This window comes from Citrus clementina, unplaced genomic scaffold, assembly GCF_000493195.1.
Source record: "Citrus clementina cultivar Clemenules unplaced genomic scaffold, Citrus_clementina_v1.0 scaffold_9, whole genome shotgun sequence".
Lineage (NCBI taxonomy): Eukaryota > Viridiplantae > Streptophyta > Magnoliopsida > Sapindales > Rutaceae > Citrus > Citrus x clementina.
Window position 1 is genome coordinate 16,636,323 of NW_006261964.1, and position 20,907 is coordinate 16,657,229.

At 35.3% G+C, this 20,907-nt stretch overlaps 1 pseudogene; it reads left to right on the top strand.

Annotated features, from left to right (window-relative positions):
• Positions 1-18,592: 18,592 nt before the first annotated feature.
• LOC18032667 lies at positions 18,593-20,189 on the top strand (annotated as a pseudogene).
• Positions 20,190-20,907: the final 718 nt, after the last annotated feature.

Consider the following 20,907-nt stretch of genomic DNA (forward strand, 5'->3'; position numbering starts at 1 on the left):
TTCTTCACGAACGAAATGGACATCGATTTCGATGTGTTTGCTATGAGCATGAAGAAGTGGATTATGTGTCATGTTGATGGCGCTCTTGTTGTTGTTGAGGAGGTGAGGAACATGTAAAGTTGAGACCCCGATGTCCTAAAATAAAGTAAGAATCCAAGTTAATTAAGCCATTTTGGGAGACAAATTAAGCCCGATATTGTACTTGTACAATGGATCATGCAACAATTTTTTGTTTCTTGCTACACCATGTGATTAAATTTGTCCCAAGGTAAATACAAAAGCATGTTGTGCAACATTCTATTTCAAGGTAGGGTTGCCAAAAAAGTCCAAGCCGAGCTGCATGGATTAGGCTTGGATATAGGCTGAAAAATATGAAGCCCGCATAGATTGGGCCTAGAAAAAGTCAGGGCTTTTTAATTTATAAATAAAAAATATACCAAATTAAAAAATTAAAATACTATATTAACATTTTTTATATTAGTATTTACGGGTGGGCATGTGTTGGTTTTGATTGGGTTTTAAGTAAACCCAAATCAAACCATAAAAGTTTGGGTTCGATCCAAACCAACCCAAATAATTTCAACCCAACCCAAACCAACCCATTTGGATTCGGTTTGGGTTTGCTTTGAATTTTATTATCAAAATATTTTTTATTTTGATACATTTAATTATATAATAATTATAATAATTATTAATTGTTATTAATTATTAAATTGATACTAAAATATAAACAAACTAGTGTATAAAAATTATAAATAATAAATGTTATAATAACTTAATCCTTAAATTTAAGAATACTAGAAAATTAAAATAAAGTTTAATCACAAAAATCATTAATTCTCAATAAATAAGAACGTAAACTCTAATAATAAACTTCCATAAACATGACATCAACAGGTAAATTCAAAGAAAGCAAATAAAAAAAATTATGTGAGTGCCATTTAGTTAAAATAATAAAATTTCTTTAACAAAAAAAATGTATCCTTTGACTTATAATTATTGAGATGATAATTTTTTATCAAATGGTGTTTTTTTTTCAATAGGTTGATTGCTCATGAATTTCAAGATGGAGGATCAATGTCAATAAATCCCATCAAAATAAAAAACGGAGTATTATTTATGCTACAATATCAATATAGCACACAAAATGTTAATTTTATTTATAATAAGGATTTATAATTTCTGTCACAATAATATTTTATCAGTGGTGAAATATTATTTCTCATAATTATTAATTATTTTCTTCCAATGGGCTAGGTAACTATGCCCTCAAAAACCATCTCAACATTATTACTATAATTTTCCTTAATTTAAATACGAAAATAACAATATAGATTTGATGTTTTTCTTATTACTGTTAGAAATATAAAAGCGGTAATTACGTAAGTATAATATGAGTTTATAAATTAAAAAAAATGATTTCATTTCATCAAACACTAATTTCATATCATTTAATTATTTACAATAGCATTTATTTAATTCAGATTTGTTTTTACACGTTGTTTTCCTTTTCTAACTGTTAACAATTGATCACGCCATGAACAATTTAATAATAACCTTTCACTTTTTTTTTTCATTTATTTCATTTGATAAGTTTGAGTGTTGGGGTTTTGTTCATGACCCATGGGTAAACCATACCCAACCCATAATGAATTTTTTTTTTTTATATAAAACCCACATTTAACCCATTTTCATAATTTACCCAACTCAAACCATTTAATTTGGTTTGGATTTGGTAAACCCATGAATTGTGGGTTTATGCCCACTCGTATTTGTATTTGTGATTTATTATGTTGTGTTACTAATATCAAGCCCGGACTTTTTAATTTATAAATAAAAAATATCAAATTAAAAACTCAAATCTTATATTAATATATTTTTTATTTAAGCATTTATTATCTATTTTGTTGTGCTACTAATATTTTAAATATTTGACTATTATTCTATTATGTATAGAATAATTATCTTTAATTTAAATTTTTTTACTTTATTAAAAATTTATTTAAAAAATAATGAAGGCCCAAGCCTACCCAGTCTAATGTTTGGATAGACTTTTGAATGGCATGGGCTTATTCTCAACAAGTTGGGCCTGGGCCTAGGCTTTGAAAGGCTTAGTTCAAGCCTGGCCCAGACCCTTAATTTGCCAACTTTATTTCAAGGCAACCAATGCAATTAGAGATCGAAAAGGTTTTGATTGATTGGAGCTTTGCTTAAAGAAATCAAAGTCTGAAGTTGAGAGTGCCTTTGAGATAGCGTAGGATTCTTGTAACAACTTTGAGGTCTTGTTTAGTAGGGCTTTGGAAGTGTTAACAAGCTTTCTTGACAACATGAATAATATCTAGCCTAGTGAATATGAGATATTGTAGGCTGCTGTTGGTGATTTATTATAATCAAATGCTATTGATGCCAATGTGTAAGTGTACACAATAAGTAATAAAGTGGTGAATATTCAAGATCATCTCCACAGGGATTGATGTCACTAGAAATGCTATAACAATCACAATAGTGCAATCTACCTTAAGTCCAAGTTAACAAATGTAAAGTAGGTTCTATTGAAATTAATAATTGTGAGAGACTAAAATAAAACAATGCAGTAATGAATTAACTTAAATTAAATACGTCTAAGAATCAATTGAGAATAAGGTAGTTGAATGATCAAACTCTCTTTAAGGGCTGACTGCTTTTTCTCAAGTTAACACCAGTTGTTACATCAATTGCTACAGCACTGGGCAGGATTAGTCTACATCCTCAGTTGTCGCGTGTTGGAACTCTCTCACCCTTAAGTATATTAGCAATGACTAGTTGCTATTCTACCTATGACATGGCCTTATGAACCTTTATTCTCTCCACCCTACGAGGTGAGTACCTATTTCTAGTTTGTCACAAATCTTAACTTCAAGTATAGCCCTTATGGGATTCAAGATAAACTTAATCCAGGAAACTCAAATTAAGATCAAGTATTACTCTAATAATAGCCACTAAGAGATGCCCTTTTGCGGCTCTATCTTAACTTGAACTATTAAATGGGTGGTCAACCGAAAGAACAGTTATAATAATTGCTACTAGAGTAAAATGCTACAGCAATGACATAACAACTCATAAGAACAGTCAAGAACCCATTAGATTATTTGTCACTCAACTACAAGTAAATTTAGTTCATATTCTGAAAGAGAAAAACAAACATCAAAATATTGGTCATGAAATACATCGGTTCAATCAACGAGTAAGGAAAAGAACAAGTAGAGAACGATGAAGATTAAATCTAAATAACTCTGCTGGATTCTTTACTGATGCCGAATTGGTTCCCTTGAATTCAGATTGTTTTCTTTTCTTCCTCTCGATTTTCCAATGTTAATTCTTTGCCGCTGTTTTAAGTGGTGCACGCCTCCTTTTATAACTAACAACTAGGGTAAACAAAAGCCTCGGGTGTGCATGAGTTAAATTAGAAAACTGCATATCGCAATTCTGCAGCTGACCCGCGCTAAGTTTTCTCCCTCAGTGCTCCAGGATTGCTATAGCAATGGTTGCTCTAACAACGGCTATAACATTGCACTGTTCCCGGTTGTGCTTCACTTCTTTTATGGCCATATTCTTTCCTCCTCTTGCTAGTCTAATATCTCAGCATCCCTTCGTGAATTATAAACTTATGAAAACCTACAATTATGCACATGTTTTGAGCACAAATTACTTTAATTCAAGCAAAACTTATTAAGGCTAATAAAAACACCTCATTTACTCTCTAAGTGATCTTAATTTAAGTCTAAAATTGCTGTAATAACTCTCATTTCATAGAGTTATCACACCCCCCAAACTTAAACCGTTACTTGTCCTTAAGTAATGACAACATACTAACACTTCACGCACACAATCATGCAACACACAACTTAACTCTTTTATCAAATTTGCACGGATTTTTCCACTTTCATATCACAATCCCAATCGTGGAAAATGACCATAGTAAATCAGTTCTAGACTTAAACTTCCTTCTGTCCACTTTGTGTGTGTGTTACTTTGATTGAATTTCAGAGATGCTACAACATTACCAAGAGATTGCATGTAATTCAGTAGTAGTACAATTTTATTCATATATGGGGTAGCATAAATCTCACATACTCAAATTGTGTTGTGTTGTCTTTAAGATTGAAAACTTGAGAGTATTCGACCTCCTCACTACAACATTTATTTTTCATGTGAATGCCAATCAATTGTAATGATGACACCCAATTACTCAAACCATGCACAGATCAGAGTTGCTGTAGCAATATCTGTAACATAATATTATCTAGAGATATCTTTTACTCAAGGTTGAACATGGGGCTCATGAACAGACCTGACTACTCAATATCCTAGATAGAGGACTTCCTCGTATTATTGTCTCACTTTTTTTTTATTACTGCTACAACACTGCTCATAACTCTTGTTGTCTTTGGAGGCAAATTTGCATATGGGGTAAATACTCAGCTCTGGTTACTTAGCAACTTGAGCCATCGGAGCAGAATTTATCTCATAGCAAGCACAGTCAATCAAACCTTTTCCCCCAAACTTAAGATCTTTTCTATTCTTTTGGCTCTGCCACAACAATCTCATAAAACTCCACCAAAGTTTAAGTGTCAGGACAGAATTTCACTCTCCATCTATAATTATCTCTACTCGGCATTCTTATGATCACTAATTAGCATTAAATTTCTCTTCATTAGGTTTTTAAATCCATACACAAATATTAGATAACAGAGCTTCACACAACACATACATAAACACATATTCAAAACACCCAGAGATACATCCCCCCCAAACTGTAAATGGTGTTGTGTCCTCACAAGTACACAGCAACAAAGTCACACAAATTGATAAAGACATGGAGGAGGACATTAGAAAATAAACCACACAAATTGAAAACATAATGAAAGACAAGTTTTTCAGAATTAAATAAATTGACTAGCAAGAATGAGATACTCCCCTGTTGTTTGGGTGTTGCTGCAATATGGTGGGATGACATCAGTATTTCTTGGATGCACTGCGCAACTTATGCTTTGGGGAAGCTGGTGGGGAGGTAGCTGGCAACGTCTTTGTTTTTTTCTTCAATGGGCTGGTGGGAGGAGTTGCGGCTGGGGCAGTTTGCTTGGTGGACACCGATTTGATCCTTTTTGGTTCAGTCGAGGCTGTTGTAGCAGTGCCTCCAGAAGTATTGCCTTTTGTTTTGCTGGATCCTCTAGGACTAGCACGAACAAGTTTGCTAGGAATTTGCTATGGAGGAGCTGGGGTTGGTGCATCAGCTGCCTATCCCTCAGTTGTGATGGCGGCAATTATGTCAAATAACTGCTTGGGTTCGGTGGGTGTACGCATGACTCTGGTTGCTGCAGCTTCCAACTCTGCATCGACTTGCTCAACTTCATCTTCAGAGGTAGAATGGGTTGCTATTTTTTCCTTACCCTTGCTCGAAATGGCTGGAATATAGGGTTCCTCTTTAGTTTCACTCTCTTCCTCTTCTTGGATGATGTGCTTTGTCTTGATTTTGGAAGAGGTCCTGACTGGGGTTCCTCAAGTTCTTTCTCAGAACTTCATCTGCCTCTGTGGGTGAGCTGTCAGTCGCAGACTTGTCACCTTCTTTCTCAAGTTGATCAGATGGTTCAGCATTTTTTGAGTCAGCCTCTGCTCGTGGGTCTGCTGCAGCTGCTGCTTCTGGTTCATCTATGTCAGTGGCTTCTTCACTGGCTTCTGTTGGAGCATCTGTGGTGTTGATGTCAAAATTATACCGCTGGAGTAATGAATTAGGGAAATCCCGATGGGTGTTTTTTATGTAAAGAGCCAATTGATGTAGGTGGCTATCTAGGTGCTGTAAATAGCTCCAAAATCGATCGTTTTCCCTCTGCTGGCTTTAGCACATTGAGTGATACTGGTACTCAGCGCCTGGATTGTCTATTCTAAACCAATAGCTCATCTCGCCCTTGTGACAGCAACTGGTTCCGTTGTTGCTCCAGCACTTTCACCAACAATTCTCTCAATGGTGCGTGCAGTAAGGGCACCATCATTCTTGACATGTTCATCATTTGCATCAAGACGAACATCGGATACTACACATATGCTGGTTATAAGTGAAGGAAATAGCAAGACGGCAACTTTGTGTTTTTTGATGGCATAATCTCTAATTTCTTTTTCGATAATGCTTCCCACATCTGTGGGAAGCCCTCGAACAATAGCATATAACAAAACCAACCTTTCTTGTGAAATAGTAGTAGTGTGGGTGGTTGGCATCAGCCTGGATTGCAGAAATTTCACCCACACCTTAGCAATAGGTTTTAAATCTATCCTATTAATTACACGCCCTTCCTCATTCGCCTACGATGCCCTCTCTACTGTAAGAGTTGTGAAGATGGTGTTCCATCTTTTTGGGGTCAATTTGTCAAGCAACTTGGCATACTCACAATTAATTTCAGCAGGTAAATTATAAAAAGCATTTATAACTCGAGAGTCTAATGGAACAAGTGTATTTCTTACCCAAATATTGTACTGATCAGGGCTTACCAAATTGGCATAAAATTCTTTGACTACTACAGCATTGTGTACTGTTTGCACAATTCCTGTGGATTGCGATGGAAATTGAAACCCTTTTTCTTCCAGAATCTTGCGCCGTTCAATTAATTCTTCATATTTTTCTTACGCGTTGTAACTTTGGAAGCGTGAAGGATCTTTGAGTCGGCTAGCTGTTCTCTTATACCTTGGCATTGCTATAGCAGTAACAATTCGAAGGTAATAGGCCTGTGAGTAAAATGAGAAAATGGTGGTAAGAATTATTGGAGTCGTGCTTGCGAGGGAGAGGGGAAATAGTGTCGTGGGTCACTACGCACATAATTTCCTCTTATAGTGGAATTTAATTGAAGATAAATTCGGTAAAGAAAGATAAACTGTATAGATAATGGGCAAAAGGATTACTCTCCAAGAAAATGATAGGCTCAACAACTCACTTGGCACTTATTTATGACATGTTCATTCCTTCAAGCAACTCATATTTGTCTCCGACATCAACATGTAAAGTCGCAAACATAGCGTAACATCACTTAAGACCAAAGATAATACAAATACTAAAATTTGAAATTAATCATGTCATCCAATGTTAAAACAAATCACACAATTTTTTTAAACAACATTCTACCCCCCCAACCTATTCTAAACATGAAATGAAAATATGCATGCAGAAATGTGAAAATGCTGCATAAAAACTAATTAGAAAAGTTACACGTAAAATGATAGAAAACGAAAATGATTTTTTTTTTATGAAGATGCGTTTCTAGAGGCACTACACTCCATATTCAGCCATCTTCGACTCAAAAGTTGGAAAATGTATATTTATAAGGAGAAATTAAAAAAAAAAGAAAAATGAACATCAAAACATAGTAAAGAAAAAGAAAATGTCTGAATTTTTTTTATTTTCTTTAGTTTTTTTTTTTTAACAATGAAGATGTGTTTCTAGAGTCACTATACTCCATATTCAGCCATCTTCAACACAAAAAGTTAGCAACAGTTAGTTTCTACAACAAAAAATTAGTAAAAACTTAACCAAAATTCTAGAATTGTCGACTATTCCCTCCCCCCAACCAAAACGAAACATTGTCCTCAATGTTTGAAAGAAAAGAATTAGAGTTTAGAAGACATCACCTGGGTGGTGCAACACAGAAGAAAATATTTACAAGCGGAGAGTTAAATCTAATTTGTATTTCTTACTGGGGCTACTGTTACCATCATTATTTGGGCGCTCCAACACAAAGCTTGTATTTCTTATAAGCTTGTAACAGATCAAGTAGCTCATTAGCAGTGTGAGCACAAATAAAAAGTTTTTTCACATTAGAAGGAATGAAATAGTTTTTTATTGCATGGTTAAGAAATGCGATAAAGCCATCATAAAAGTTATTGACATTTAACAAACCGATGGGTTTCTGGTGGATGTGCAGTTGGGCCCAAGATGCTAGTGTGATAAGTGCCTCTAGTGTTGCAAGATCTCCTGGAAGAAAAATAAAAGCATCAGCATGATTAAGCATTTCAGTTATTATTTCTTGCATACTTGAGACGACTAACTTTTCTCCAGTTGATGAGTCAGACGAACTGCCCAATGGTTTTAGGACTCTTGGGATGATGCCTAACACTTGACTTCCTCGGATAAAAGCTGCTTCTGAGACCATTTTTGATAACCCTCGGTTACCTCCTCCATACACCAAGTGTAATTTTCTCTCTGCTATACTTCGACCAAGATCGATGGCTGCCTCAACGAACTCTTTATGTTTGCCATAGGTAAATCCAGAAAGCACACAAATGTTCTTGAATTGTCTATTTGGAGTAGCTGCCATTGGGATACTTCTCAAAAAATAATTTGTGAGTGCTTGACAAATAAAATCACATTTAAGAGTTTTGGTGACAGTGGATCACAGTTGTGTATGAGGTAACATGTCAGTGTCAAATAATGCGTAAAGCACGTGGCTCGCGAGTCAAAAAGGAAACAGTAAAAAGGAAAAAGCAAACAGTAATAAAATTATTAAAGACAATAATACACACAATAAAACAATAGTGAAATAAAAAAGAAATAGTAAAGTGAAAGGATATTTACAGGTAGTTGCGACTGTGGCTCACATCTTCCTCTAGTTTTACGTCCAGAAACGGCTTGAACGCCCTCTATGGGTCGAGGATGGGCTTCCTATCCAGATTTTTTATAAACTGGCAAACAAGGTCGTTTATAGTTAGATTCCCAAGACTATATCGTGCATGCTCTTTCTGGAATAATGGCCATAACTGGAGAATCGCTCCTTGCACATATCCACTGGGATGCGTTTCAAGAGACAGAAGGATATCATCCAATGACTCCTTATTCAAGCCATCCCTAATGAATTGAATCTTATCTTCCATATTATCAGACACCATTCCTAAAGAACATGGGTTTTTATTGCAACTCATTCTAGCACACTTATGACAAGCAACAGAAATTCTTCGAGCTCGTCGTTTTCTTGCATAATTTCCTTTACCACAACCAGGCATGTATACAATAAATTTTGGAGGTAACTCACCTGCCGATCGTACTTTAGCCTCGATTAACCAACGGATGTCAGCAGGTATGTTATTCCTCATGAGTAATCGCATGCGTTCGGACCGAGCTTTATAGATCGTAAGGAGGGCATTCTGAGGAAGTGAAGGGAATCGCTTGTGAAGCTTCGCTAGAGTCTCGTTTATGTACATACCTTCGCCTCAAAATATCAGTTATTATGGGAAACTGAAGTAACCGACTTGATTGTCACGAAGTACCGTTATCCGCCACTTCACTGGGGTAACAAACTAAAGCACACAAACAGATTAAAACACACAAAGAAAATTAAATTGTCCTCTTATTGAATTTACCTCAAGCTCCAACTGGATGTCGTAAACACTTCTCTCAATGTCTTTGAGTTGGCTTTCTAAACCCTCAACATAGGCTACTAACTCTGGTGGTTGTAGAGCCCAAATGCGATGTGTTTTACAAAATTGAATCTGCCTTTTGAGATGAGTTTGACACGTTGAAGTGGTTTAAGAATGTTCAGGAGGAACGGTCTAAGTAAGGTACTCATGATTAAAAATGATAAAAGAAAACTTAATAGTTAAACAAACACACTTATGCAAAAATAATTTCAATTAGTAGAAGAATAATATAAAGAAAAAAAAAATCAAATCAACGAAAAGAAAAAAAAATCAATTCAAATCTGGTGGGTCACTCAAATTTATTTCGGTGTCTTCTCCATGTGGTTAGTACTCTAGATATGACTTTAATCTTTGACCATTAACTTTAAACGTGACACCGTTCTTTGGATCCTTAATTTCAATTGCCCCATGTGGAAAAACAGCATGTACAATAAATGGGCCAGACCAACGAGAGCGTAACTTACCTGGGAATAGGTGCAAGCGATAATTGAATAAAAGCACTTTCTGACCTGGAGTGAAAGATTTTCTCATAATTTGCTTGTCATGGAAGACTTTCATTGCGAATTTCTTCAAGTTCTGCCAGCTGTAATCTTCTTTCTGAGCTGGCTTGCTGCATGTCAAAATTGAATTTCTTGATGGCCCAATATGCACGATGCTCGAGTTCCACAGGTAGGTGGCAAGCTTTTCCGTACACTAGCCTGTAGGATGACATCCCAATCAGGGTCTTGAAAGCTGTTCTATATGCCCATAATGCATCATCAAGTCTTAATGACCAATCTTTCCTGTCTGCCCTCACCGTTTTTTCTAATATGTGCTTTATTTCTCGATTGGATATCTCAACTTGGCCACTGGTTTGCGGATGATATGGGGTTGCCACTTTGTGTGTGATTGAATACTTTGTCAAAAGAGCTTTGAATTCTTTGTTACAAAAGTGGGCACCACCATCACTGATTATCACTTGAGGGAATCCAAAGCGTGAAACAATGTTGCTTTTCAAAAATGCTATCACCACTTTGTGATCATTGGTCCTACATGGAATTGCTTCTACCTATTTCGATACGTAGTCAACAGCAACCAATATGTATTGATGGCCAAAAGACGGGGGAAAGGGTCCCATGAAGTCGATACCCCATACATAAAAAATCTCAACCACTAAAATTGGATTTAGTGGCATCATATTCCTTCGCGTAATGCTCCCCATTCGTTGACACCTATCACATGAAGAACAGAAAGTGTAAGCGTCTCGAAATATAGTTGGCCAATAAAATCCACATTGTAAAATTTTAGTTGCTGTTTTCTTAGCACTGAAATGGCCTCCACAAGCTTGTTCATGGCAGAATGAAAGGATATTTTGAATTTCACTTTCTGGGACACATCGTCTAACAATTTGATCTGTGGTAATCTTTTCATAATTGTGTCAAAATAGAGACGAGAGAGATGGTCCGCCACGACATTTTCTGTGCCTTTCTTATCTTTGAATTCCAAGTCGAACTCCTGTAAAAGTAACACCCAACGAATTAGTCTGGCTTTTGCATCTTTCTTTGTGAGAAGATATTTAAGAGCAGCATAATCTGTGAATATAATTATTTTACAACCAATGAGATAAGATCGAAATTTTTCCAATGCAAACACTACTGCTAGCATTTCTTTTTCAGTAGTTGAATAGTTCAACTGTGCATCATTCAATGTCATACTAGCATAGTAAATAACGTGGAGAATTCGATCAACTCTTTGTCCTAATACTGCTCCTACTGCATAATCAGATGCATCACACATGAGCTCAAATGGTAAGCTCCAATTTGGGGGCAGAATGACGGGTGATGATGTCAACAACTGTTTTAACTTTTCAAATGCCACAAGACATAAATCATTACAGACAAAAGGTACATCCTTAGCAAGTAAATTGCATAAGGGTCTAGAAACTTTGCTAAAATCTTTAATGAAACGTCTATAGAAACCAGCATGCCCAAGGAAAGATCTTACTTCTCTGACTGTTTTGGGTGGAGGAAGATTAGAAATGAGACCCACCTTGGCTTTGTCAACCTCAATACCTTTGCTCGAAATGATGTGACCGAGAACAATACCTTGTTTTACCATAAAATGGTATTTCTCCCAATTTAAGACCAAGTTCTTCTCGATACATCTCTGCAGAACTAGTGGTAGATGATGTAAACATTGATCAAACGAGTCACCAAAGACAGAAAAATCATCCATAAAGACTTCAAGGAATCGTTCAACCATATCAGAAAAAATGCTCAACATGCATCGTTGAAATGTAGCAGGTGCATTACATAATCCAAATGACATTCTCCTATATGCAAATGTGCCAAAAGGGTAAGTGAAAGTAGTCAAAACATCCACAAAAACTAGAGGGGAAGAGAAAATAAATTTACCAAATTAAGCCCATGACACATGTTGAGACTTCATCTTCAACCCAAGCTTGAAAGAAAATTAGCCACTCATAATTGAACTAGGGGCAAAATGGAAATTTATTAAAATACGAAGAAAATACAAGATGGAGAAGGAATTACAGAAAATGGATCCCAAAAATAGATTTAGAGATATCAAATTAGGGGGGAGAGGCCCTTTTTTTATAGATACATGGAGTAAATCATGGCCATTGGATTAAAAACAGTTTGGACGCTCAGGATTGCGCCACGTCATCAGTCAACAGTACGCGGTTTGACCACGCGGATAAACAGTAACACGGTTTGACCTGGATGAACAGTAACGCAGTTTGGTTAAAAATAATCCTGTGTGATGCATGTACCGTACGCGAGATTTTTCGTCCACTGATATGCTGCCACGTCACCATCAACAGTACATAAGAATTTTAGTCCAACAGGATCGTGACACCTCATCAGTCAATGCCACATCATCGGTCAATGCCACGTCATCGTCCGTCTATGTGAACAGTGTCGTGAACAGTACCGTACACGTGAATAGTACCATACATGTGAACAGTGTTATTTTTCCTTTTATGCTCCTCCTAAGGTTTTCGACCGTCCTGAGTTTAAAAGTGATGTCCGTTTTGCCATCTGATCTCTCGTTTATTATGAAATGACTATGATGCCCCTAAAATACATAAAATACTTAATTAAAATAAAACAAACGGAATTAAATCAAAAGAAGGTTAAATTCATAAAAGTAAAGGAATTAGTAAGACTTGAAATGTAAAATGACGGTTTTCTTCTTTATAAATATGCATTTTCTAACACTCAACAACAATCATTATATGTCTCTTTAAAAACTGAAAAGTCATCCATGAAGACTTCTAAAGTTTGTTCTACCATATCAGAAAGAATAGACATCATACATCTCTGACAATTCCAAGTCCAATTAGACTTTGAGAGTCATGAAGTCTTTTGATTGACGTCAATCACTCTTATTAGCTCCCATATAAACATACCTATTGTATCTAAAATAGATGTGTATGATTCCGCACACGTGTAATGATTCGAAAGCAGCCAGCTATATGCTTGATTTCTTCAAGCTATGCTTATATATATTTAAAAATTGAGAGCATTTGATGGTCGTTCGGTGGCTATATAAAATGCAAAAAAATTTAACAGTTGCTTTATATACCAAATTTGAGAACCGAGAGCAAACAAAGGAAAATGGAAGAGAAATAAGAAATGGAAAAGAGAAAAGAGAAGAAAAAGAAAATAAGAAAAATAAGAAAGAAGCCGAATGTGGGAAAAGAGAAAAAGAAAGGAAAAGGAGAAAAAATATTAGGGGAAATAGAATTAGATAGTTAGATCTACATTAAATAAGTTAGTGGGTAATAGATTTATGAAATTTAAGTAGTTATGATTTAATTTGCCTTATACGTATAAGTTTTTATATTAGTTCTAACAATTAATTTCGAATCATGTATTTTAGGAGAAATTCAAGAATCTAAGAGCCCACAGGAGCCCCAACGAACCCTTAGTGAAACAAGCTTTGTAGGGATACTATTATTACAATTATGTATTCCATGAAGCATTTATGTTTGGTAGTATGATTTAATATAATGTTATGATTACATGTACAAATATTATATGTTTGATTAAGTCATAAAATGTGATTGCCAATCACCATATATGCGTCCTTCCCTATAAACTATGTGCATGCATATTGAGAGTTAGGCTACTCTACCCATACGATGTAGTTAAATTCCATCGGCTATTGAGAGGTTTTTGCCCGGCTCTACTCATGCGATGATGATCCCAGTAAGTATTGAGAGTTATTTCCTTGGGTATTATTTGGTGCAGTTTTGTCATGTATGTATTATTTCCCATGTTTACAAATGCATTACTTTATTATTATTATTATTATTATTATTATTATCATTATTATTACTATTATTATATATGGCTACAAGCTCATTATTTTCCTATTTATCCCTTTTTTGCCAGGATTTCGCAAGATTTTGTGCTGATCAATTCTAGTCAATTAAAGTTGGGTCACGAGACGTATTGCCTCATGACTTGCATTTTGAGCATGTTTATATTACTTATGTTTTTATGTATATATATTTGTAGGGTAAGTATATATAGTGAGATATGAACTGTGCAAGTTTTGAATATATATTTTTGGATGAGGTATAGAGGTTGTTATGTGTTTATAGTGGAGACCATTTTTATATATTCATGAATTAAATTTGTGCCACGAGTTTTAGTTATTAGATCGTATGATTCGCCTCGGATCTGACATATAAGTCGGGGCAAGCCGTGTCATGTGATAAGGGTGTGACAAATATGAAAAATATGAAGAAGATATTAGAAAACACAAGGATTGAAAACGAGAGAAAATGGCAGTGGGCTCTGGCAATGTGATATGAGGGGATTTTCTTTTATTATAATTATCCTCCGACATAAACATACAGTAGCGTGATGGTTTTCTTTGAGAGTATCCTTGTCTCTAATCAACTTGACAGTGATATAACTTATTATGATATGCTTCCGCATTCAAGGATCAAAATGTATGCTTTTGGATATGGAAACGACCCGCCCCGAATCCCCCCGAGGGAGTCAATCTAACCTCATCCAAACTGGATTGATAATAATCTAATTAGTGAGGATTTTGTCAAAAAATCAGCAGAGTTTCCTTTATATATATAACACTCCCAATCTACAAATATGTAAGACAAGCACTCCCAATATAATTCAATATACAACAAACTCCAGTGATCAATATCCTCAACCAAAATGCTGAGTTTTATATCTCTAGGGTCTCAAAAGATAATATTATAACTAATATTAATATCTTAGTTTATTCTTAATCCCAAAAGAATAATATAACAAAATTATACAATCCCAACAGGACGAGATAACCAAAATGTCCTAACAAAAATATCTATATATTCTAACACCATCACGTGGCTAAGACTCAAAATATATTTACAATCGATGGGTTGGTCTGGTGTACCTGCAACCTCCTGGTGGGGGGGGGGGAATATAATAAAAACGGGGTGAGTTTAAAACTCAATGAGATCAGTAAGTGGATAGTAGTTTTTGAAAATTAATTCTTACTTTAAAAAAAATAATCATATTATTTCCTAACACGATTTCATCAAACCATATGCAAGAAACCAGTAGTAAATCATTTAACATTTAAACCAGATTACTAACCATGAAAAGCATATATATTATCGTACTAAATAACCATGGAAATCATATCACAATATCATATAGAATTTACAAATTTGAAAATCATCACCAAACAAGTACCCAGGGAAATAATCTCGTCATATCCGGACCTCAACGAACGGGCAATGACGTACTATTTGGGTACCGTCACGCCCTAGAGCTACACGGATAGACATGGAAATACCATCTCATATCTAATCATATCTCATCATATATGTGCATGCATAATCTAGTCCCCAAAAGACAAAAGCGCCCAAGCACACGGCCCAAAGTCTCTGTGTGTACTCAGATAGGCCCCAAAGACTTGTATCTCATCTGTATCATTTGTATCTCAATATTTGTCTGTGTCTCATAGCTGTATCTCTGTAATCATTATACCGCATGCATATGCCCCTAAAATGCAAGAGCGCCCAAACACACGGCCCAAAGCCTCTATGTTGTTTAGACAGGCCCCAAAGTCCTCTCATCTCATCTCATCTCATCTGTATCACTGTATCTGGAGGGAAGGATATTGTCTAATAATTTAAAAAAAATCTCTATACTCATATTCACATACCTTTTAACCATATTTTAAATCATACCACAATTGAATCCACTTTTCTTATCTTTAAATTATGATCATGCTTATTCAAAGTTGATACGCAAAATCAGTAACCAAATATTTTAATAAAATACCAATGCGTGAATAAAATCTATTTCGAGGAAATTATTAAATCAGAACATTTAAACTACTTATTTTGCAAACATGCTTTACTATTATAATTAGCTATGAAAATAAGTTTTGTATATTCTACTCACAGTGACGGTGTTCACGCTGGATTATCGTCCACATCCGCGAACCGGTTCTTACTCGCGGATCCTCTTAAATCAAGAAAAAGACAAAATTAATTATTTTCTGTAAATCGGAGTTATGACTAAATTTATGCAATAAACTCGAAACAAACATCTATCCATAATTTACAACTCCCGTGTCGATAAAATTACTAAAATGCCCTCGAGTCCGTAAATCATTAAAATATTCCAAATTCGTAAATCACCGAATTACCCTTAGAATCATAATTACACCCAATCCTCAATTCTAGGAATTACTAAAATATCTACAGGCTCAGAAATTACAAAATTGCCCTCGGAGTGTGAAATTACCGAAATGCCCTTGCCAGTCAACGGTCAACGGTCACCGGAATTTGGTCAACACTGGCCGGGAAGCATGGGTTAGATACTTTTGGCCAAGCTGAGTTCAATGACACAGGTGGTGAGCTCCAACGCGCGGCAACAATGCCGGAATCTAGCCTAACACCCGTGAATTTCCAACAATTGGTCGACGGTGAAACAATGACTCCCAGTGACTGTGGATGGTCGGAAATGGAAGAGGGAGTCGTGGGGAACAAAATCTAACCAGTGGTGTCATCCAAAATCGGCGAAAGTCCCGGCAGAGCAAAGTGGAAAAGTCACAGGTTTTCAAGCTTTGGTCCCCGGCATTCTGGTTGTTTTTCGGCGACGTGGACGGCATGGGTATGATGGACGGTCTTCAAGCTTCAGATTGGTACCAAACTTGACCGGAACGGTGTCTGGAAATGGAAGTTACGATCGGGTCAAGGTCGCGGGTTTCGGGTCGGGTTTTCAGGTCTGTAGTTGGGTCAGTTTGGCAGCTTCCCTTCACTCTCTCACACTTGCATGTGTTTACCCTGTTTCCAGCTCTTTCCTTTTACTTATAAAATCCTTAACCGCCTCATTTTTATTTTAAATTTCTACATATGTTACAGATATCCTATTAACTGTATGTTGAATATGTACGTATATCAACACTTATCTTTTTGAAGCTATCAAAAGATAGACTATAGTTTGCAACAAGAACAATGTAGGTTGAGTTTTGTCGGTAGAAAGAACTTAGACATAAATTTTAATGAAGATGCCTAATTTGGAAATTTTCATATACGTTTAGTGAACGAAAAAGGCTGCATGTATTTAAAATAGCACAAAATTTAATGAAAAATTCTTCGTGTTCAGTATTAACTCCTGCTGCGGAAATGCGAGGTTGAGCAATTACTAATATTCTGGTAGCTGCAACTTCTGGAGAAATATAAATGTGACGTAAACAAATATAAAGAAAATAGGACACAATAATTTATGTGGTTCGGCGTCGTAAGGCCTACGTCTATGGGCAAACACTGGAAGATAATTCTACTAATGATGAAAATTTACAAAAGTGGGAGAAACTCTCAACACCCCAAACCCCAATACACTCAAATGGAACCTCACTAGAACACTCAAGTGGAAACTCTCTCAAATCTCTAAAATCACTTCACTTGCAATTGTTCTCTACTTCTCTTAAATTGGGATGCTTACAATTGCAAAATGCTTCTCTATTTATAGAGAACATTTTGCACCAAATTGGGTTCAATTGGCCAAAACGTTGGGCTGGAACTTGCATTGCATACATTAAAGTCATGCATATTTGTCAACAATTGCATGTGTAATTTGTTGACATCTTCAATTTTCAGCATCACGAATTGCATGAACAAGATTTTTAAACCTTTTCCTGCTTTCAAAACCTAACTTTATCTTTTCTATTCAAGTCAAAATTTCAACAACTCCATGGAATAAGAGATTTTGGTGGGCACAAGCTATAAATTTCTTATCTTTTCTTATCTTTTTGAAGCTGTCAAAAGATAAACTATAGTTTGCAATAAGAACAGTGCTGGCTAAGTGTTGGCGGTAGAAAGAATTTGGAGATAATTTTTAATAAAGATGGTTAATTTGGAAATTTTATATGCGTTTAGTGAATGAATAACGCTGCATGTATTTAAAATAGCACAAAATTTAATGCAAAAGCATAAAAAAATTAAAAAATTCTTGTGTAGTGGTGAATTCTTTTCTTGTAATGAAATTTTTTATTTTTTTTAGTGATGGCATACTATTTTTTATACCATCTTTTTTTTTTCTTATACATTGGTATTGTCAGCCAACCGATGAATAAATGATAAAATATTGATGTGAAAAATCTCTGCCACCTTTTCGAATTTTATTTTTTAAAAGATAGAGAGATAAATGATTTCAAATTAATCTTTTAGCTCTCTAACTTTTGTCAAATTTAAATTTGAATAGCCAACAAAATAAAATTAATTGAAAGCTCTACCTCCGTACTCCGGGTGCAATTATTTTGACTCAAATGAATGTCTTAAAAATTTGAAAAACAGACCAGCACATTGAATATATAAAATGTGCCTGAATATGTATCACACCCTGCCAATCACGGTGTTATAATAATTGAATCATTGATCAGTAAATATATCTTACTATCCTTTTCTCATGCGCATGCGTCATTACGAAATCAAAGTTAACAATGTTGTTAGATTGTAACTTGTTAGATTATAACTAATCGCATTTGCAACTATTCATATGAGGAGTCAAAATGCTTGCATACAGTTAGTCCACATTTGCGCGCAAGCGTGATTTTATATAATGTGCTTCTCTATTATAGTGTGTGATCAATCAGGCAAGCTTAATTTAGTTGATCATCAGTATCAATGGATGCGAATCAAGATCAAGGAGCAAAAGAGTTGTTTCAAGGCCAAGCTCAACTTTATAAGCTCATGTTTAATCATTGAAGCTCGACGTCACTAAAGTGCGCGATTGAGCTGGGCGTAGCGGATATAATTCACAGCCACGGACGGGCCATCACTCTTTCTGAGTTGGTCTCGGCACTTGATATTCAGCCTACAAAAACGACTGGTTTATTCAGGCTCATGCGCTTGTTAGTTCACTCGGGCTGCTTTAAAAAAACCAAAGTCAATGGGCAAGAAGAAGCATACGGGCTCACAGCTGCTTCTACTCTGCTCATAAAAGATAAGCCCTACTGTTTGTCACCAACTGTTTCAGTATTTGTTGACCCATTTTTTGTCGCTCCATTTCAGTCTTTAAGTAGTTGGTTCAAAGGGACTGAGCTCACGTTGTGGGAAACTGTTCATGGAATCAAGTTTTGGGAATTTATGAATCAAAACCCTGCAATAAACCAGCGGTTCAATGAAGCAATGGCCAGTGATTCTGAAATAATGACAAGCTTTGTTGTCAAATCTGAGTGTAAGCAAATCTTTGAAGGGTTGGGCTCATTGGTTGACGTAGGAGGTGGCAACGTATCGTTTTCCAGAATCATCTCCGAAGCATTCCCCGGCATCAAATGCACTGTACTCGACCTCCCGCATGCTGTTGCTAACCTGCCTGAGGCCGACAACTTGAAATACATAGCAGGTGACATGCTTCGGTTTATCCCTCCGGCAAATGCCTTTCTCTTCAAGGTAAGATCCAATTTTAAAAATTTAAAACAACTTGTTAACCGTTTTCGTGAATACCAGATGATTTATTTCAATTGTTCTGTTCGCAGCTCATTTATCCGGACGTTTGAATCTTACAAACTCAGGATTTGAATAATTCAAATCGGATTTAAAGTAACTGCAAAATGCTATACAACTTTAAATTTAATTAACATTTGGATTTTAGAAAATCTAGAAGTTTAGGCTTGAGCATGACCATTTACGTAGTCATTCTCTAGTGCGCTTACCCGCATTTTTTCAAGTGTATATAACTATTCATTTCACATATTCTTTAGTGCTGTTGCCCGTATTTTTTCAAGTGTAGATTTGAAGTTTTACCATATTGGTAAAGGCTTGTATAACATTAAAACGTTTTTTTTAGAACTTATATGTATAGTTATATATATGTGTGTGTGTAGGCGGAGTAGTAAAACATTTTCTCTACGACACTATAAAATTATTTTACAATATTTAAAACAACGAATCTGCATTCTAAAAAGTGTGGTTTGTGTAAAAAGTGTGGTTTGTGTATGTATGTGTGTATAGATAGATACTAAAGAAACGCAGAGAAGCAATTGCAAGCAATGGTGAGAGAGGAAAGGTAATAATAATAGATATTGTTATCAATGCGGAGGAAGAGGAACACGAATTAACCGAAACAAAGTTCTTGTTTGACATTGTGATGAGCGTTAACGCTACTGGAAAAGAGAGAACTGAAAGCGAATGGGCAAAGCTATTCTTCGATGCTGTTTTCAGTCATTACAAAATAACACCTATATTTGGCATGAAGTCCCTCATTGAAGTCTATCCATAAAGAATTGAGCAACCGTATTCCCCCAAATCTCTTGTACTGCTTGATGGAAAAGCAAAATATCGTTCAAGATTTAAGTGTAGTAGTTGAAATGTCTCGAAATGACTAGAAAATGAGGTGACACACGGGTTTGAATATAGGATGAGTCACTCAATTAAAATGCTATAGTCTTTTGGGATGGAAACTTAAATATCCTGGACCACCCTTTAATATATTAAGAATAAGAGATTTGTGTGTACTATTTTATATTGCATTTTGTTATTGTTTCGAGCATCTGCTCTTATGTTTTATCTTTACTAATAAAATTACGATCTTTCTTAAGTTATTGTGTTCTCAAAACAAGTAGCTGCAGAATAATTTATATTGTTACTTTGGATATTTACAATTAGGCTGCACATTAATGATAAATTTATCTTTGCAATGCAAGTAAAAAAAAAAAAAAGTAAAAAAGTAAAAATAACCTATTCAAATTAATGAGTAATATTACTATTAAAAATTAATATTTCAAAAGTATAACATCCCCACGATTCTTCTAAGCCAATCAGAAACATCATCAGCTAAGATTATTTGATGTAAGACAAAATTGAAGTTTGATTATTTTATTTAGTATTTTAATTTTTTCAAGCAGAATTTATAATTGGACTTATATTTGGGGTGCATGGATTCTCTTTGCCGGTTTACTATTAGAAAGATTATGTCATGTGCTTAATAATTTTTTATC